This window comes from Antechinus flavipes, chromosome 4, assembly GCF_016432865.1.
Source record: "Antechinus flavipes isolate AdamAnt ecotype Samford, QLD, Australia chromosome 4, AdamAnt_v2, whole genome shotgun sequence".
Classification (NCBI taxonomy): Eukaryota; Metazoa; Chordata; class Mammalia; order Dasyuromorphia; family Dasyuridae; genus Antechinus; species Antechinus flavipes.
Genome location: NC_067401.1, coordinates 203,097,319 through 203,119,496, shown reverse-complemented (window position 1 = coordinate 203,119,496; position 22,178 = coordinate 203,097,319). Strand labels below are relative to the sequence as shown.

At 36.0% G+C, this 22,178-nt stretch overlaps 1 long non-coding RNA gene across 3 annotated transcripts in view; it reads left to right on the top strand.

The window, feature by feature from the left end:
- The window catches only part of LOC127561721 (uncharacterized), a 169,080-nt gene that overhangs the window by 72,496 nt on the left and 74,406 nt on the right, over nucleotides 1–22,178 (top strand). The window contains exon 1 of one of the 3 annotated variants that reach the window (XR_007953516.1): nucleotides 21,106–21,184. The exons of the other annotated variants lie outside the window; for them this stretch is intronic. This is a non-coding gene — a long non-coding RNA (uncharacterized LOC127561721). Of the gene's footprint in view, nucleotides 1–21,105; nucleotides 21,185–22,178 lie in introns of those variants that run through there. 3 annotated transcript variants of the gene reach the window in all.

The following is a 22,178-nucleotide window of genomic DNA, read 5'->3' as shown; positions in this document are numbered from 1 at the left end:
TAAAGATACAGTAATAGTATCCACAGTATGTGTGGGAAGGTGATATTGAAGCTGGCATTATACTAGTAAAATTATTTTTTAAAAATCTCAACAGGTGTCTTAATGGCTTTTGGCCACAGTCCCGCCATATATGGGAAGATTTACTATCTTCAAAAATTGGGAATAGAATGGTAACTGTGAAAAGGAAAGATCTATCATTTTAGCAACTGTGGGATAAATTACTAAATGAAATATCTGTAGGTGGGTGTTAATATCTGATTGTATGTGTGGGGTATATTGTTATTTGTGTCTTTCTATAACTATAGGCATGTGCTGATATTTGGTTATGTCTCTTTATCTGTTTCTGTTTGTATGTGTTAGTGTCTGGTTATATTTGTCTGGCTGTATTTGTTTTTGGATCTATATTGGTGTCTAGTTGTGTCTGTGTCCCTGTAAGGATATATAAATGTCTAGTTGTATCTTTGTTACTAGGGATGCATTGGTATCTGGTTGTCTTTTTTTCTCAATATACTTTCCTTAGTACTCCTACCTTTTAAAGCAATTTTCCCCTTTTGCTCTCTCAAAAGTAATTGTGGTATTGATCTTTTCTAGATGATAGTTTTCCACTTCTCTGGGCTTTATCCTAGCCTGGAGATTGTCCCACTCTCTGTGGGACAACAAGTAGGACTGGGTCTGGGTTGGATATCAAATGCTATCCCTTGTTCATAAAGACCTTGTTGTAAAGACCTTGTTCATGGTCTTTATAGAATATGCTCATTAGTGCCACTAAGTATTGTGTGGGTATGGTAAGAGTAGTAATACTTTTAGAGTTAGTATTAGGTGTGAAAGGAATAAATATTTCTTTTTTTTTATTATAGCTTTTTATTTACAAGACATATGCAAGGGTAATTTTTCAACATTGACCTTTGAAAAACCTTCTGTTCCAACTTTTCCCCTCCTTCCTCCCACCCTTCCCCAGATGGCAGGTAGACCAATACATGTTAAATATATGTTAAAGTATATGTTAAATACAATATATGTATACATGTCCACAAAGTTACTTTGTTGCACAAAAAGAATCGGACTTTGAAATAGTGTACAATTAGCCTATGAAGGAAATCAAAAATGCAGGAGGACAAAAATAGAAGGATTGAGAATTCTATATAGTGGTTCACACTCATTTCCCAGAGTTCTTTCGTTGGGTGTAGCTGGTTCAATTCATTACTGTTCTATTGGAGCTGATTTGTTTCATCTCATTGTTGAAGAGGGCCATGTCCATCAGAATTGATCATCATATAGTATTGTTGTTGAAGTATATAATGAGCTCCTGGTCATGTTTAGTAAATGTTTCTTTATGGTTTGACTTTGTACACTAGGTGGTAAAGATCTAAGAATGGGATGGGAGGCAGGGGAAAGAGGAGAAAATTTTTCCTTTATCCATTTTCCCCTTAATGAATGCCCTTGTCAGAGATCAAATAGGTAAGTATCATAACCAAGCTTCTGAAAAGTCAGGTCCTCCAACTTGACTCTTCCTACCCTGTATCATGTCTATCTAATGGAAACAGATGTTTTATAGCTTGGCCAAGATAAGTAAAGCAAATAGCCATCTACCTACATGGTAACAGCTAAATAGTACCATTAGTTTTAACCAACCTCCAAATTAGTCTGGAGATGTTACCTCTTTTTTCCCTTTCCTTGAAACTCTTACCTTTAGAGTCACCCAGGAAATTTGACAGCAAAGACTTTACTTCAATCTGCCAAATTCCCTTGTGAAAATAAACTGTGATAAGTGGGAAGGGGAAGAGGAACTTACAAATACATCATGTAGAAGATTGATCACTGAATGGATCACTTGTCCTAGTTTGGTAATATTACCATACCTTCTGAATAAAGTGCTGGAACTTGAAGCAGAAAAACCTGTGTGTGAATCCTTCCTTTGAAATATTCTAATTGTGTAACCATGCTGGGAGGTAGGTGGATGGCTCAGTGTATAGAGCTCTGAGATTGGATTTAAGAAGATCTGAATTCAAATCTAGCCACAGACATTATCTGTGTGATCCTAGGAAAGTCACTTTATCTTTTTTTGTTTAATCTACTGGAGAAGAAAATGGCAAACCTTTGCCAAAAAAAACCCATATAGGGTCTTGAGTCAGATATAACTAAATAATAATGAACAAACCACGATCAAGTCATGTAAACTCTTTAGTCTCAGTTTCCCTATCTGTAAAATGAAGATAGTAATCTTTATCTTTTCAAGGTCAAATGAGAGGGAAGGAACAAACATTTATTAAGTACCTATTATGTGCTGGGCAGTTTTACAATTATTATCTCATTTGACCCTCGGAACAATCTGTGAAGTAGATGCTATCATTATCTCCATCTTTCAGTTAAGGAAATGGAGGCAGAATAGGGTAAAGTGACTTAAGCATGGATACACACCATTGAAGAAAATATAAAGTATTGTAAGAGGAAAGTATGACAGAGTGGTTAAGGGGATGATCTTGGGGTTCACACCTAGATTCAAGCTTTCCCTTTGACATATAATAGCTTCTCTGGTTCTTTTTACAGATGAGGAACTGAGGCAAATAGTGTTAAATAATTTGCCCAGAGTCACCAAAGTCAACTGGTAAGTGTCTGGGACTAGATTTGAACTTAGAAACACAAATCTTCCTAACTCCAAGTCCATCTATTGATTTTGCCACCAACCTGTCCATCTACTGGTATATCATCTGGTAATTTTGTTTTCATCTTCCTTTAGTTACAAAGTGTCCTAGACTGTTTTCATAGTTACCAGAGGCCACAAAAACTCTTTCCTTGTAATTTGGGGGCAATTAGCAGGATTTCTCCAGAGAGATTGGATTTTAATAGGGTCAAGTATTTAAGGATAGATTTTAAATACAACTCTTACTATCTGGGTTAGATTCATAGAATCACAGAGCTAAAAGGGGCCTCAGGGATTATCTAGTGCAAACCCTACCTAGAGTATCCATTTTATAAAAAAGAAAAGTTATAAATATCATGATTATAGTAACTGTAGGACAGATTCTCCCATCTCACTTAAGGAGTCTTTGGAAAGAGGCTGGTATATTCTTCAGGATTAATGGAAATGACAAACTCCCACATGCAATGTGGTACTTGGAAAGAGCACTAGTTTGGTGTCAGGGGACATAGATTTAAATCTGTTAGAACCTAACAGATTTCCTATGTGATCTTAGGCAGTTCTGACTTTTTAAATTATTCTCTAGACCTATGAGTTGTTTCTCTTGTGTAAAATGAGATTGCTTTCAGGTTCCTCCATCTCTAGATCCCATGTTCCTTCTTCTATATGACTTTACATTAACCCAGGAAACACAATTTCTTCTTAGATATTCCTATAGGCAGGAGAGATATCTATTCTGAAGAAAGTTTGGTGTCAGGAAAGACATCTCTGGGTAATGGTATGTGAAGGTTAAAGGTAGAGGCAGGGCAAGGAGAAAGTTAAATGATGGCTCCCTAAGAGACCACTTTGGTCCTACTGAATAAAATTTCCTAGTCTTATTGTGGTATTATAGAAAGAAACCTAGATTAGCTATTGGATTCCTTAGTTTTTGTCTTTTGTTCTTGAAGAGTACCAAAATGACATCACTATGTTAGAGTAAAATCACAGTGTGTCCAACTATGGCTAATCACACCAATACAAGCTTGTAATGCTCTGCCACCGGTTGGCCACAAATAGTCCTTAATGAAGACTTAGGGTGAATTATCTATCTTTGCATATCTCAAGTTTCTTCTGAGAGCATTCAATCCAACCTTCTCTGGTGAAGGCACACTATGCTGGTTGGTCTGTGCCAGTGTCTCCCAAGTGATACAATCAATTTTAAAATTCTTAAGGGAGACCATGAAAGTATCTTTGTATCAGTCTTGTATCCGTTTTCTGACCACCTTGTGAATGCTTGCCATATGTGAGTTCTCTATAAAATAATCTCTTTGGCAAGCATATTTTTGGCATTTGAACAATGTGACCAGCCCAACAGAGTTGTGTTCCCTGCAGGAGAATTGGAATGTATGACAATTTAGTTTGAGAAAAGACCTCAGTGTCTGGTATCTTAACTTGCCAAATATTCCTCAGAATCTTCCTAAGACAATTCAAATGGAAATGATTCAGTTTCCTGGTATGTTGTGAGGACTTATGGAAAATTATGTCAACATTTGATTACCCAGAGAAGTTCACTAATATGCTACATCAGTTACATGATGACATGCTTGCCAGGGTTCTGGACAATGGACAAAGCTCTGGAGCTTTCCCTGTCACCAATGGAATGAAACAAAGCTGTGTGTTTGCTCCCATGCTTTTTAGTATCATGTTATCAGCCATGTTGTCAAATGCCTTCAGAGAAGATAGACATGGAATCAAAGTCAGTTATTGTCCTGATGCTAAATTCTTCAACTTAAAAAGGCTACAAGCCAAAACAAGTGGAAGGGGGGTGTTGGTGCATGATTTTTTGTTTGTTTGTTTGTTTGCAGTTGATTATGCAGTCAATAAAGTTTTAAATGCTCTTACCTTGGCAGTATACTTTAGGGAATGTCCACATTGATGATGAGATTGCCACAAGCATGCTAGAGCTAGCTTAGTGTTTGGGAGTCTCCAAAGGAAAATGTGGGAGAGTAGAGATATTAGACTGATTACCAAAATGAAGGTCTACAGAGCCATTAGACTGACCTCATTGTATGCTTGTGAAATCTGGACAGTCTGGAATTCCTAGCCCAATGCCTGGTGCATCATTAATACTTAGTAGGTACTTGTTGATTGATTGGTATTGGAAAACAGATTTTAGGCTAAGTTCTGCCAAAAATAATAGCAGATTTAATAATGCTTTACAGTTTACAACTTTCCTTCTGACAGCCTTGTGAAGAAGTGCATTCAATTGTTTTGTATTTATTGTATTTATATATATATATGTATATATATTCTTATATATATGTATATATATCTCTAAATTCTTAGGGCCATTTTCATTTTTAAAAACATTAATTTATTTATCCATTTATTTATTTTTTAATTTGTCTATGTGTCTATTCATTCATTCATTTATTCATGGGTATGAAGGAAAGTATGGATTTTATTGTGTGCTGTAACAGGTCGCCTTAAAGAAATTTCATTTCTAGGGTTTGTTTTTTTTTCTTTACAGGCTAAAGTGCACTAAGAAATGCATCACAGTTTTAATATGTTCCTGTAAGCTCAACTGAGGCAGAGTGGGGAAAAAATGGTCCCCAAATAAAAGAAAAAGATATGTCCCCATATGAAAAAATAATACAAATTCTTTAAAAAATATATTATGCAAAAATTAAACCATAAATAGTAGCATAAAGACCCTTTTGCTCCTCCCCCTCCCATTGGTCCATCCTTGAAAACACATTAAGAATTTTATTATATTATATATGTCTTTTTTTTTCTCTTCCCTGTTAGAATATAAGATCCTTGTGTGTATGGGTTGTTTCACTTATTGTCTTTGTATTCCCAGTGGATGACACTTAATAAATGCTTGCCCGTTGATCATTGATATTTCCATATTAAAAGATGGAGAAATTGAGGCTTAGACCTTGCCTAAGGACACATATCCAATAAATAAATTAGGGATCCTCCAAACCTAGCTCTTGTAAAAGGAAATTCCTTGCCCCTTCCTTCCCCTTTATCATTGCACCTTTCAGCAATAAGTTTTTATGACTTTGGGAACCTTACTTCCCCTCTCTCTTCAGTTTCTTCATCTGCAAAATGGGAACTCTGCCAGCCTCCCTCCTGGGTTGTTGTGAGGATCAAATGAGAATCTCGATATGAAAAGCACTTGGGGAATTGTAAAACTGATACAAATGGGAGAAATCATTATCTAATGTACCCCATCTTTTGGAGGAATGGACTGCACTGTGCAAAAGATGGAGTATGACTGAGAAAGAGGAAGGAAGACAGGGAAAACTCCTTGCCCATTGTATTTACTGAACTGCGCTGAATTATGACTAAAAGCCAAGATCTGGCTTCAGGCAATTGCCTAAATCATTTATGGCCTGACAAGATGGGGAGGGGGAGAGGGTGGCGAGGCGATGGGGGGGAATGTTCTTGTAATTCTTCAGTCTGAGGTACATTAAGGAGCCATAAGCCATGTCGAGAGCTTGAATTACATTAGAGAGATTATCCTGTTACAGTTCATAATCCTGGATAATATACCGTCCTACAGCACACCTGCCCATGATAAATCTCACCCTGTAATGGGGTAGTCATGACCCTGGGGACCCAGGGAGGCCTGGGCAGTTGGGCAGGGAAAAGAGGCCACGAGAGGGTAGGGCTGCTTGGCAGAGCACCCCTGCCCCCATCTCCATTTCTCCCAGACTTACTTCCCTGACTACTGAGGAACTTCTGTTTTACCCAGGAACATCTTGGACAAACCAGAAGAATTAGGGATTCTAAACTACTTTGCCTGGCAATCAAAGACCCCTGAGACACAGCCTCAATTTACCTTTTCTCATTTCACTGTCCACTATGAAACTTTTATTCCTGCAAGATTTGTGTATATCTTGTCCCCAAAACTTCATTTAGAGATAGTTAGGTGCTTTAGTGGATAATATGGTATTGTAGGACTGAAAGACCCAAACTTCAGGCATTTAGTAGCAATGTATGTAATCATTTCACTTATCTTAACTTCATTTCTCTCAGCTGTAAAATGGGAATAGCCACAATATTATGTTACAACTTGCTATTCCAGATACTATGTGGAATTCATGAAGAAAGAACTGATAAACAGAAATATTTATAGAATGGATTTGTGTGTGTGTGTGTGTGTGTGTGTGTGTGTGTGTGTGTGTGTGTCTAATGGTAGTCATCTCTAGGTTCAGGAGTAGGGAAAAAAGGGGGGGGAAGAGAAAGTTACATAATTTTATTATATATTTAATAGGAATAGCAAGTTGTATGTAATAGATTTGCATTTTTCATATTAGAATCATATTTTTTTCCTTTTGTACTCTATTGTGGAAATGCTTGTTTTATTTCTTAAGTTCTGAATAAAATAAATTTAATTTAAAAAACTGTATATCTCACAGAGTTTCTGTGAGACACATGCTATTAATTTCTATTGAGAACTAAATGATATAACATATATAAAGGCCTTTGCACACCTTAAAGTATTATATAAATAAAGATTTGTTGTACCTGATATAAGGGAAATAATATTGGCTCTAAAGTCAGAAGACATGGTTGCAATTGGATTCTGATGCTCCTAGCTGTGGGACCTTAGGTCATTCACTTTACCCTTATGAACATCAGTATCTTCTTTTGTAAAAATGAAAAAGTTGGACTATATGGCCTCTGAGGTCCCTTGCAGCTCTGGATCTATGAGATTATCATTGTTGTTATTGTTATTAATTTCCATCTTGGAGATTTTGCTAATATCTGTCCCCACATCAACTTTTTTCTTCTTGTCTGAATCTTCCTTATATTTCAAGGCTACTATAGGTATGAAAGCCCAGTTTAAATCCCTCTTCTTTCATGAAGCCTTCTCTGACTTCTCTATTCTACTGGAATCTCACTCCTCACTTTGCAAAAGAATTTAATGTATGTATTATTAATTGGGCACCTAATATATTTTTATTGTTGTTGTTAAACTTTTCAGTTTGTTGTTCTTATCTGCCTCTCTGTGACCTCTTTTGGAGTTTTCTTGGCAGAGATATTAGAGTGGTTTGCCATTTCTTTCTCCAGTTCATTTTGTAGATGTGAAAACTGAGGCATGATGAAGTGACTTGACCAGGATCACATAAATAACATGTGTCTAAGATCAAATTTGAACTCAGGTCCTTTCACTCCAGGCCCAGTGATTTATCTATTGTGCCCTCTCGCTGCCCCTAATAGGTATTACTTAATACTTTTATTTATTTTTTACAAGTTTACATGTTATGTTTCCAAGAAAATTGCAAGCTCTTTGAGGGTAGGGATTTTGCCTTATAATTCTTTGAACTCCATGATGGTAGAGATCAATTGCAAAGGTGAATTTAGTGGTTCTTTAATGATTCCTTCATATTTCTCTAAGGATTACAAAATACCTGACTCAATACAGCCCCACTATGGGGGAGTGTATATCCCTATTTTATAGGTGAAGAGAAGTCAGCAAAATATCATATAACTGAGAATCAGAGATCTAGGGCTGTAAGGGACCTCAGAGGCCATTTAGCTAGCTCAACCCTTTCATTTAACAAATGAATTAACTGAGGCCCAAGCAAGTTGAGTGACCATTGAGTCATTATATTGTTGAAAGAATTGAACCTCATTTTCCTCAGCTTTCACACTATAGATGAGAGCAAGATACATGAGAAAACTGTAGCTAAATGGAGGCTACCTGATTCTTCATGGAGGAAAAAAATAAAGAAATTGGTCAAGTTAATTTCATCATTTACCTGAAGGCATCAAGATACATCATTTCATGGTCTACTCAGTCATTTGCCTTGCATTTCTCATAATGAACATAAACCAGAAGACTACCCTGAAGATAATAACAGAAAACATTTGTTGTAGAAGATGAGGAGGTAGAGGAATTCTATAAGGAACTTAGCAAAATTCCTCCAAACAAGTTAAAATGCATACATTGATATATAATGAATTCAGAGTGAAGGTCAGTACAAGGGTGAACAGTGAAAGCTATGTTGGAAATTATGTTTCAAAATTAAATACAAGAAGACAAATCATATACTTTATCTCTCTATATTAGTGGTTCTCAAACTTTTTGGTTTCAGAACATTTTAACATTCCTCAAAATTATTGTAGACCCCAAGGAGCTTTTGATTATGTGGATTATCAATATTAGAAATGAAAATTGACAAAATTTTCAAATATTAATTAAAATAATAATAAATTAATCACATTACTATATTTTTATGAATGTAAGTATTTTCTAAAACAAAACAAAATAGTGAGAAAAAGGTAGCATTGTTTAATGTATTTTTGTAAATCTCTTTAATGTCTGACAATAAAAGATAACTATATTCTTCTATCTGCTTCTGCATTCAATCCACTTCCATAGAATATCTGAACTGATATATAGGAAGAAAATCTAGCCTCCTACAGATATGTAGCTGAGAAAGGGGGGAATATTTCATTGTCATTAATAGACAAATAATATCTTAGAGTTATTATGAAAATAGTTTTGACCTCTTAGAGTCCCTGAAAAAGTCCTGGGTGACTCTTTGAGATCCTTGGACCGAAGTTTGAGAACTGCTGCTCTATACCATGACTACTTCCCTTAACAAACAAACAAATTGATAGATTGATAGATAAAAGAGTTGGGTGGTCCTAATCATGGTAATCATGAAACAGCACAAACAAAATGAAATTGACTACATCTTTATAGCCAGGAAATAACTAGTTAATACTGACTACTTCTTTATAGGCAGTAAATTATTAGTCAACAATATTTTTGTGTTATGGTTTCATGCTTACCCTCCCGATTCTTTTATTAAAAATATACCAAAAGAGCAAAGAAAGAAGATGAAACCATAGGCAATTGCAGTTCCAACTTGAGTCATTCTAATAAACATTAAATGTCTGAAGTCCATATCTATCACTCTATCTGTTATACATTTGTAGATTGTCAATGAATCTTCAAAAAATGGTGTAAAATAAATTATTCAGAAAGTATATGACTGAAAAAGAATACAGATATATCATGTAGGAAGAATGAGAGTGGGAGTGTTAAAATAACTTGATGGACAGTTTGAATGCTGCTCACTGAATTTTTTTTCTCTTTTAAAATAATTAGAAAAAACATTTTTTATTTAAAGATTTAAGTTTCAAATTCTATACCTCACTTTCTTTTCTTCCTCTCCCTGAGAAAACATGCAACCAGATATATTTTTTACCTGTACAATTGTGTAAAACATTTCCAAATTAATCAAAACTCAAATAAAAGAAAAGAAAGAAAGTGAAAATTGGCATACTTCAGTCTGCATTCAATCAATATCAGTTCTTTTTCTGGGGACAGATAATATTCTTCATCATAAGTTTTTTGGGATTGTCTTGGATCATTGTATTGCTGAGAATAACTATATCATTTATAATTCTTCTTTGAACAAAATTGCATTTACAATGTATAACATTGTCTTGGGTTCTGTTCACTTTGTGTCAGTTCATGTAAATCTTTTCAGGATTTTTTGAAACCATCTTGCCTGTCATTTGTTACAGCACAATAATATTTATTACAATTATGTAATACAGCTTATTTAGTTATTCTCCAATTGCTGGGAATCCCTTTGATTTCTAATTCCAAATCTAAGCTACCACAAGACTTCTAGAAGTATTTGTGTATGTATAGGTCCTTTCCTTTTTTTTTTTTTTTTTTTAAATGTCTTTGGGATATAGGCTTTGTAGTAGCCATTGTTTTATGGCTCTTTGGGCATTGTTCCAAATTGCTTTCTAGAGAGGTTGGATAAGTTCACAACTCCACGAACAATGTCTTGGGTGTCCCAGTTTTTCCACATGCTCTTCTATATGCCCTCCCACATCCCCTCCTACATCCCCTCCTACATGCAACATTTTCCTTTTTGTCATATTAGTCACTCTGATAAATCTGCTGAGTAAAATTTAAAGGATTTGGAAGAAGGACTGCTATATGTTAGGTAGGTATTCTATGAATGATTAATTTAAGTATTTCTTTGATATTCCGATGTTTTTGTGAATCTGTGACTTACCAATGTCAGTAGACCATCCAGTGTTTTAAACACTATGTCTTCACATATCTTTTAATTCCTATATAGGTATTTCTATAAATCCTTCTCAGGAAGTCTGTCTAACATTCTGGAACTCTTCCTTTATAATTCTCAACTAATCAATAAATATTCATTTTTAAGAATACATGTAAAGATAGTTTTCAACATTCATTCTTTTCCCCCTTTTTTCTTTATTAAAGTTGTTTATTTTTCAAAACATATGCATGAGCAATTCTTCAACATTTAGCCCTTGCAAAACCTTGTGTTCCAATTTTCCACCCCTTCCTACACCCAAATGATAAATAGTCCAATATATATTAAACATGGTAAACATGGTAGAGATATATATTAAATCCAATATGTGTATACATATTTATACAATTACTTTGCTGCACAAGAAAAATCAAATTTTTAAGAAAAAAGAGAAGCAAAATAAAATGCAAGCAAACAATAACAAAGAGTGAAAATGCTATGTTGTGAACGATACTCAACAACATTCACTCTTGAAAAATCGTGTGTTGCATATTTTTCTACCTCTCTTCCTTCCTCTTTCCCTAGGCAGCAAGTAATCCAAGATAGGTTAAACATGTGCAATTCTTCTAAACATATTTCTGTATTTTATCATGCTGCACAAGAAAAATCTGATCAAAAGGGAAAAAAATGAGAAAAAAGCAAGCAAACAACAACTACAAAGATGAAAATTCTATGTTGTGATCTACATGCAGTCCCCAAAGTGCTTGCTTTGAATGCAGATGGCTCTCTCCATTGGAACTGGCTTGAATCACCTAACGATAAATATTTATTAAGTGCCTATGATTAACTAGGCACCTTGTTAAGCAATGGGAATATAAAAAGAGGCAAAAGACAGTCCCTGCCCTCAGGAGTGTACAATCTAGTGAAGGAAACAATATGCAAACAAATATATACAAAACAAGTTAAATACAGGATAAATAGGAAGCAATTAAAAGAGAGAAATCACTAGAAGTAAGAAACATTAGGGAAGCCTTTCTATAGAAGAACGGATTTTAGTTGGGACTTAAAGGAAGTTAGGGAATGGAGAAGGGAGAGCATTCCAGACATGGGGGACAACTAAAGAAAATGCCCAGAACCAAGAGATACAGTGTTTTATTTGTGTGGCAGCAAAGAGATCAGTGTCACTGTACAGAAAAGTTTTTTGGAGAAAAAGGTATAAGAAGGCTGCAAAGATAGAAAAAACCAAAACCTAAGTTATAAATGACTTTGAATGCCAAAGCACTTTTTTATTTGCTCCTGAAGGTACTAGGGAACCATTGGACTTTATTGACAGAGAGACACAGACAGAGACAGAGACATTGTATTTGTGTGTGTGTGAAAGAGAAAAGTGTGTTTGTGGGTGGGTGTTTGAGAGAGGTGTATATGTTAGTGTGTGTGTGTGTGTGTGTGTGTGTGTGAGAGAGAGAGAGAGAGAGAGAGAGAGAGAGACAGACAGACAGACAGAGACAGAGAGACAGAGACAGAGATTGTGTGTATTTGTGTATGTATATGAGAAAGAAGTGTGTGTATTTGTGGGTGTAGATGTGTGTGAGAGTGTGAGAGAGTGATAGTGAGTATATTTGTGTGTGTGTATGTGAGAGAAGTATGTGTGTTTGTGTGTTAAAGTGAGAGTGTATTTGTATATATTGTATGTATCTTTCACACCCCCACACCCACAAATACAACCACTTCTCTCTGTGTATATGAGAGAGAAGTGGTTGTATTTGTGGGTGTGGGGGTGTGAAAGATTGTGTATGTGAGAGAGAAAAGTGTGTGTGTGTATGTGTGAGATGGGGAAGAGGGGAAAAAAGGGGGGGGAGAGAAGGAGGTGGAGAGAAAGAGTGAGATCGACAGGGAGAAGGAGAGGGAGAGAGGGAGAAAGAGAAAGAGAAGGAGAGGGAGAGATCATCAGACCTGTGCTTTAGGAAAATCACTTTAGTTGCTGAATGGAGTGGGGAGAGACTTGAGACTGGCAGACTTATCAACAGGTAGGTTATTGTACTAATCCAGGTATGAGGTGATAATAAGGATACTGTACCAGATGGTAGTATTAGAAGAGGAAAGGGGTATGGAAGAGGAAAGATGTTGAAAAGGTGAAACTGGCAGACATTGATTGGCAACACCTTGGGGACAGGGTGGTGGTGAAAGAAATATATCTAAGGTGATTCCTGTGTTGTGAGCCTGAGAGATAAAGGGGAGGGGGGTAATATTGCCCTCTAGGGCAATAGGTAGGAGTTTAGGGGGGAAAGTCCTGTTTTGGACATATTTAGCTTAGGATATGTGCAACATACAGCATGAAATGTCTGAATGGCAATTGGAGATGAGAGATTGGAGATCAATAGAGTAATCAGAACAGGAATGATAGATTTAAGAATCATCACCCTAGAGATTGTAATTAAATCCATAGGAGATGATAAGATCACTGAGTAAAATAGTATAGAAGGGAGAAAAGGATTTAAAACTGAACCTTGAGGGATACGGATACCTGTAGTTAGAGAGGTGTGATCTGAAGAAGGAACCAACAAAGGAGCCAGAGGAGGATTAGTCAGAGAGATAGGAAAAGAACCAGGAAATAATGGTGTCCTGGAAACCTAGAGAATAATACTAAGAAGGAAAGAGAGTGATCATTGAAGGCTGCAACAAAGTGTCAGAGTCTACAGAGAGTTTAAGGAGAACATGTGAGAAAAGACCATTGAATTTGGCAATTAAGAGATCATTAGTAACTTTGGAGAGAGTCCTTTACAATATATGAGCATCTATGGGAAACTATGTCATCTGTCAGTCCTCTTTCTTGTTACATGACCAGCTAATGCTGCACCTTTTTCTGCTCAAATATCTTTGATAGTATTTATTGTCACTTTTGTTGTTGTTCAGTGATTTCAGCTATGTTTGTCTTTATGCTCCTCCCTGGCAAAGATACTGGAGTGGTTTCTTATTTCCTTCTCCAGTTCATTTCACAGATGAGGAAACTGAGGCAAAAAGGATTAAGTGGTTTGCCCAGGATCACACAGCTAGTAAGTGTTTGAAACTGGATTTGAACTCAGGAAAATGAGTCTTCCTGACTCCAAACCTGGCACTCTATCCACTGTGGCACTTAGCTGCCATTCTAATGTTTTAGTCTATAGTAAATTAGAGTCTTATTATATCTTAAACTGATCAGAGAGAGTATGTAACTATAATCCTCTTATACTTTGAACACCCCATTTTATTTTATTATTATTTAAAATTTTAATAGTATTTTATTTTTCCAATTACATATAAAAATAGTTTTTAACATTCATTTTTGTAAGTTTTTGAGTTTCAATTTTTTTCCTCTTCCTTACCTAGGAACGATGTGTGAGATGGGGAAGAGGGAAAAAGGGAGGGAGAGAAGGAGGTTTTGCACATTAATGTCATATTTGTATTTTCTTTCTCTCTCTCTGGCTATGGATAGTGTTTTTCATCATAAGTCCTTTGGAATTGTCTAGCATCATTGTATTGATCAAAGTAGCTCATTATTATAATATGACTATTAATGTGCAAAATGATATCCTAGTTCAGCTCATTTCACTTTGCATTAGTTCATGTAAGTCTTCCCTTGTTTTTCTGAAACTACCCCCCTTTTTATTTCTCATAAGATAATAGTATTTCATTACAATCATATGCCACAACTTGTTTAATCATTTCCCAAATGATGGGCATCCTCTCAATTTCCAAATTTTTGCATCATAAAAAGAGCTGCTATAAATATTTTTGTATATATAGGTCTTTCCTATATTACCCAAATAGAAAAACAGAGCCAGAGATTCTAATTCCCCTTTTTATAATCTCTTTGAGATATAGACCTATTAGTAGTATTGTTGGGTCAAAGGGTATGCACAATTCTCTAGCTCTTTGAGCAAATTGTTCTCCACAATGGTTAGAACAGTGTACAACTTCCATCAACAATTCATTAGTGTACCTATTTTCCTTAATCTCCTCTAGCATTTGTCATTTTTGATAGGTATGAGGTGTGGTACCTTAGAGTTATTTAAATTTTCATTTTCTTAATATTTAGAGCATTTTTTTTTCATATGGCTATTGAGAGCGTTGATTTCTTCTTCTGAAAAAAGCCTGTTCATATCTTTTGACCATTTATCATTTGGAGAAACCACCTGTTTTTTGAGAATTTAAGTTTCTTAATCTGTGTAACATGCTTCCCCCATCCCCCAGGCAATTGGGGTTAAGTGACTTGCCCAGGGTCACACAGCTGGGAAGTATTAAGTGTCTGAAAGCAGATTTGAACTCAGGTCTTCTTGACGTCAGGGCTGGTGCTTTATCCACTGCACCACCTAGCTTCCCCAGTTTCTTAATCTGTGAAACAGAAACAATAATATCTGCCTCACATAGTTATGAGGAAAACATTTTGTAAATATAAAGTGTAATGTAATTATGTTATTGTTATTTTCCTTATAGGCAAAATTTTTGAAAAGTCAATGTTAACAAACATCAATTAAGTCCCTATTGCATGTATATTAAACCCAGGGGATACAAAGGCAGAAAAATGGAATAATCTCCAGTGTGCTAGACTAAGAATCTAGAACAGTGGCATCAAAATTCATTAGAAACTGATCCCTACAGATTGCCTATTGCTTTAGAAAACTACAAATTAACTATTGATTTTATACTGTCAGTAGATAGAAGTCTTGGAATCAGGAAGATGCTTCCTGAGTTCAAATCCTGCCTTAGGCACTTACTATCTGTGTGACCTTAGGCAAGTCCCTTTACCCTATTTGCTTCAATTTCCTTGCCTGTAAAATGATCTAGAGAAGGCAAAATCACTCTGGTAACTTCGACAAGAAAACCTCAAATGGTATCAAAAAGAGTTACACAGGACTGATAAAAATGGCTGACAGCAACATATGCTATCATAGCATATGCTATTGTATTTTTATTTATTTTGTTCATCTTTTTCCAATCACATTTTATTTATTTATTTATTTATAGCTTTTTATTTACAAGTTATATGCATGGGTAATTTTACAGCATTGACAATTGCCAAACCTTTTGTTCCAATTTTTCCCTTCCTTCCCCCCACCCCTTCCTTAGATGGCAGGATGACCAGTACATGTTGAATATATATATTTTTTATAATAACTTTTTATTGACAGAACCCATGCCAGAGTAATTTTTTTTACAACATTATCCCTTGCACTCGCTTCTTTTCCGATTTTTTCCCCTCCCTCCCTCCACCCCCTCCCCTAGATGGCAAGCAGTCTTATGTATGTTAAATATGTTACAGTATATCCTAGATACAATATATGTTTGCAGAACCGAACAGTTCTCTTGTTGCACAGGGAGATTCAGAAGGTAAAAATACATGTTGAATATATTAAAGTATAAATTAAATACAAAGTAAGTTTACATGTCCAAACCATTATTTTGCTGTACAAAAAGAGTCGGACTCTGAAATATTGTACAATTAGCTTGTGAAGGAAATAAAAAAAAAATATGCAGGCAGGCAAAAATATAGGGATTGGGAATTCAATGTAATGGTTCTTAGTTATCTCCCAGAATTCTTTCACTGGGTGTAGCTGGTTCAGTTCATTACTGATGCCTTGGAACTGATTTGGTTCATCTTATTGCTGAAGATGGCCAGGTCCATCAGAATTGATCATCATATAGTATCATTGTTGAGGTATATAATGATCTCCTGGTCCTGCTCATTTCACTCAGCATCAGTTCATAGAAGTCTCTCCAGGCCTTTCTGAAAGCATCCTGTTGGTCATTTCTTACCAAACAATAATATTCCATAATATTCATATACCACAGTTTATTCAGCCATTCTCCAAATGATGGGCATCCACTCAGTATCCAGTTTCTGGGCACTACAAAGAGACCTGCTACAAACATTCGTGCACATACATGTCCCTTTCCCTTCTTTAAGATCTCTTTGGGATATAAGCCCAGTAGTAAAACTGCTGGGTCAAAGGGTATGCACAGTATGCACTATACTTTTTGAGTATAGCTCCAAATTTATCTCCAGAATGGCTGGAGAATTCCACCAACAATGTATTAATGTCCCTGTTTTCCCACATCCCCTCCAACATTCCGCATTATCTTTCCCTGTCATTCTAGCCAATTTAACAGGTGTGTGGTGGTATCTCAGGGTTGTCTTAATTTGCATTTCTCTGATTAATAATGATTTGGAGCATCTTTTCATATGGCTAGAAATAGTTTCAATTTCTTTGTCTGAGAATTGTCTGTTCATATCCTTTGACCATTTATCAATTGGAGAATGGCTTAATTTCTTATAAATTAGAGTCAATTCTCTATATATTTTGGAGATGAGGCCTTTATCAGAACGTTTGACTGTAAAAATGTTTTCCCAGTTTATTGTTTCCCTTCTAATCTTGTCTGCATTAGTTTTGTTTGTACAAATACTTTTCAATTTGATATAATCAAAATTTTCTATTTTGTGATCAGTAATGATCTCTAGTTCTTCTTTGGTCATAAATTCCTTCCTCTTCCACAGGTCTGAGAGGTAAACTATCCTGTGTTCCTCTTTATAATCTCATTCTTTATGCCTAGGTCATAAACCCATTTTGACCTTCTCTTGGTGTACGGTGTTAAGTGTGGGTCAATGCCTAGTTTCTGCCATACTTTGTTTCCAATTATCCCAGCAATTTTTATCAAATAGTGAGTTCTCATTCCAAAAGCTGGGGTCTTTGGGTATGTCAAACACTAGAGTAATTAAGATTATTGACTGTTTGTCCTTTGAACCTAACCTTTTCCACTGATCAACTAATCTATTTCTTACCAATACCAAATGGTTTTGGTAACAGCTCCTTTATAATATAATTTTAGAACTGGTGCAGCTAGGCCACCTTCATTTGATTTTTTTTTCACTAATTCCCTTGAAATTCTTGACCTTTTGTTTTTCCATATGAATTTAGTTGTTATTTTTTCTAGGTCATCAAAATAGTTTTTTGGGAGTCTGATTGGTATAACGCTAAATAAATAGATTAGTTTAGGTAGTATCCAATCACATTTTAATCTGACACTGGATTTATGAAGGGAAATTGCTGCCCACAGATGGCCATGGTCTTGGAGTTTGATAACTCTTATCTAGGATAGAATTTAAATTCTGCCTCAGATACTTAACAAACTTTGGGACATTGGACAAATCATTTAACTTGACATTTGATTTGTAGAATGAGGGAATTAGACTCCGTGGCTTCTAAGGTCTTTTTTAGGTCTAAATCAATGGCGGCATGGTCTTAATTTATGTATTTACCCAAATAGAAAATAAATTCAAGTTGATTGCAAAGTAATTCTGAGAGGGACTGAGCAGTTGGTTCATATGGTGAATGAAAAAATGAATGAAAAAGCATTTATTACATCTTTACTATTTGTGGGTTTTTTGGACAATTTGGATATTGAGAGTAACTAGAACCAGAGATTCTAATGGCAATGATTTAGATCTTGATTTAGAGTGTATGGGATCCCTGGGAAGGTAGGGTTATAAGGAATGGAATATAGAAATATTAGGGAGGACAATAACCAGAGGAGAGTGACATTTGCTTTATTTCTCTCAGTTTGATTCTTCACCATCCTACATGGCTATGTGATCATAGTCCCTTTTACTGGGGAGCTAGTGTTTCATTATATTCTAACCTCAAAATGCTGAACTGGGTCACACTGAGTTTTGAGGTGTAGATAGGTGGAGGAGGGATAGTGGTGACTAGTTCTGAAATTGCTGTGGGGGTAGTGGTTCAATGGACCAGAATCATGCATGCACTACTCTCTAGAGCCCTGCTTTTCTAGGGAACCCATCTGCCTCACTCCTTAGATATGTTTGTGTTGAAAAGTGAAGAAAAGAGAAAGATTTTTTTCTTTGAAAAGGAAAAGGGAAACCACTGGGGGAGAGTGGGATAAAGCAGATTTGGGCCAATTCCACACGAACTAATGAATCTTGCAATTCAGAGGTTCCTTTAGCATGAATCATTTTTATTCCCATTTTGCAGCTATTAGAATCATTCCTTGGAATCATGAGATTTTAGAATTGGAAGAAAAGAAGGACAGAGAAGAAAACTAGGGCTCAGAGATCCTGGGCTTTTAACCCCAAATCCAGTGTGTTTTCCACTATGTAGCAAGGTTCTCTCTCTCTCTCTCTCTCTCTCTCTTCTCAGTCTCTCTCTCTCTCTCTCTCTCTCTTTCTTTTTCTTTCTGTCACACACACACACACACACACACACACACACACACACACACACACACATCCATCCTTTGGGTAATATAGCTTTCTGTCACTTCGGAACCTCCCACAGCTACTAATCACATGTGCAAGAGCTCCTCCTGGATTCTAGGAGTTGCTGACCCAGGGAGCCCAGCTTTTTCTTTGAATGAATATGAGGGACCTTTGTCCTTTGGCCCCATGATTTTCACCTTTCCCCTACTTTCTAAACTTTCTTTAATTATTGGTTCAACTCCTAGCAACCAGCCATATGACCTTCCTAGCTGATTGGCTCTCTGGGAGCAGGCAAAGTTTGGTTTGATGGAAAGAGTTAAAGAAGGATGAGTTTAAAAGTGAATGGTCTGAAGTTTGAATGACCACTTGTCAGGAAGGATTTTTTCGGACATTGTCATTTCAGTTATATAGATAACTCCAGATGAAGAAATACTTTTTACTAATCCAGGTCAGTTCATATTCAGTAATGTCTGGATCTCTTCTTGGCAAAAGATACTGGAGTGATTTCCCATTTCTTTCTCCAACTCATTTTACAGATGAGGAAATTGAGGCAAGCAGGGTGAAGTGACTTGCCCAGGATCACATAGCTAGTAGATGTCTGAGACCAGATTTGAATTCAGGAAAACTCCAGGCCTGACACTCTATCCACTGTGCTATCTGGATGCCCAATCTTTCCTGAAATTTAGAATTTTCTAAAGCACTGAAAAATTTAATGATTTGTTCTAGGAATTACACAGTCAGTATGAGTCAGACCCTCGGTCTGATTGAACAAACCTGGCTCTTTTATCCAATGTCACAGTTCCTTTAGTATGAAAAATTTTTAAATCACATGTTTTAGAGTCAGAAAACCTGGATTCATAGCACAATTCCAAAATGTAGTCATTGTATGAACTTTTCTTTGTACAGTGAGGATCATGATATTTCCATTGCCTACCTCATAGAATTGTGTGACCAGGACTTTGCAAATCTTAAAATGTTACTGAAAAGGGAGTTATTTTTTAATGATGCAGAGGGGAATTTTATTTTGGTTGGGACTGGATTATACAACTTCTGAAGCCCCTCTTAACCCCAAGATTCCATGATTCTATAATCAGCCACACTCATCTCTGAAGTAACTTTTCCCTCTTCTTGTGCTCTTTATTCAACATATCCCAGTTACCTAATAGGGAATAGAAGACCCTCACCCTCCTTAAACTCTAATTCTATTGTACACAGCAACAGTAAGATTATGTGATAATCAGTTCTGATGGACATGTCTCTTTTCATCAGTGAGATGATTCAGGCTAATTCCAATGGACTTGTGATGGAGAGAGCCATCTGCACCCAGGGAGGATTGTGGGGACTGAATGTGGATCACAACATAGTATTTTCACCTTTTTCGTTGTTTGCTTTCTTTTTTATTTTCTTTCTTTTTCCTTTTTGATATGATTTTTCTTGGGCAGTATGATAATTGTGGAAATATGTATAGAAGAACTGAACATGTTTAACATATTATATTGGATTACTTTTGGTTTAAGGGAAGAGATGGAAGGAAGAAATGGAGAAAAAAATTGGAACACAGATTTTTCAAGGATGAAAGTTAAAAACTATCTATGCATGTATTTTGAAAATAAAAAGCTAAAAAAGACTCTAGTTTCCCCCCTTTCTTTTCAATCTCACTAATTATTCTTGCTCAGCAGGTCCTAAACTAGTATCAAAAGAGATATTTGTAAAACAACACCGTGCTTGCCACATAGCAGATGCTTAATAAGTGCTTGTTCCCTTAATTGTGTCAGCTTATAGAAAGTGCAGGCAAGTTGTTAGAGCCCTCTACATTTCAGCTGTCTAAATTGCCCATGTTATTTAATCTTGTATGACTCTTCATGACTATACTGTCCATAGGGTTTTCTTGGCAAAGATATTGGAATGGTTTACCATTAACTTCTCCAGTGGATTAAAATTAAGTGACTTGTCCAAGATCATGCAGATAAGAAGTGTTTGAGGTTGGATTTAAACTCAGGTCTTCCTGCTTCTAAATCCAGTGCTCTAGCTGCCTCCCGTCCCCAAACCTGGTAATAGTTCAAATTCATGCTTTTCTATCTCCACCTATGAGTTCCTCCAGTGATGGCCCTCAGAAGAAAATGGTATCTGTACTCGCTAAATCCCTTAACTTCTGGCCCCAGTCCTGATTTAGATTTCTTCCATGTAGGTAGATTGGAGTCAGCCCATTAGCCAATCCTACAGCTCCTGGTTCATTCTCCGCCTCTGGACGCCTCCTGATTCCTGGTATGGTATTCTACCCATGGCTCTATCTAATCACTTATGTAATTAGCTATTTCTCCCTCAACCCAAGTTTTCAGGACTTCAGAAATATAATATCCTAATATTTCAAAAATATTAGAGGACACAAGAAGAACTATTCTGTCATAGAGCCTTTATGGATCATCAAATCATAGATTCATAGTTCCAAAGCTGAAAGAGACCTTCTAGTCTCTCTAATCCAACTGCCTTAAAAGTCTAGTATTTGTAATGTACCTTACTGTCATCCATAAAGAGAAGTGATGGAGAAGAACTTAAATAAATCACCTTAATTTTCCTTGCCCTTAGTTTCCTCATTTGTAAAATGGGGGAAAATAATGCTTGTTCTATCTACCCCCCAGGGAAGTAGTGATAGTCAAATGGAACAAAATAATTAAACCATAAAACTTAAAATTTGTATGGATACCAGGTATTTAGGTTATTAAGAGCTTTGGTCATTGGAACCACAGGGAAGCAGAGGAGCTAAGCCTAGATGCTATTCTAGGATAAGGAAATGAAGGTCAAACTTAAGAATGGAACCAGATCTAATGATTGGTCAATAAATACATTTAAGGCAAATCTGATTGGTAAGAGAGAAAGGGAACATGGATAAAGACAGGATTTCTAAAGTCATATGATTGAGCTTTTGGAAGGGTCATTTAATCCAACCCTATGACTTTATAAACCAAGGATATAGAGGCAAATCAACAAGCATTTATTTATTTTTTAAAATATATTTTATTCCCTGCCCCAAGTACATGTTAAATTTATAATTTTTAAAAAGTTTTATGTTCCAAATTCTATTCCTCAGTCTTTTCTCTCCCCTCCCTGACATAGTAAACAGTCTGATAGAGCATTATACATGTGCAGTCATGGAAAACATTTCTACATTGGTCATTTTCAGCAAACATTTCTAAAGTACCTACTATGTGCCAGGCTCTGTGCTAAGTGTTGGAGATACAAAGAAAAATGCAAAAGATGG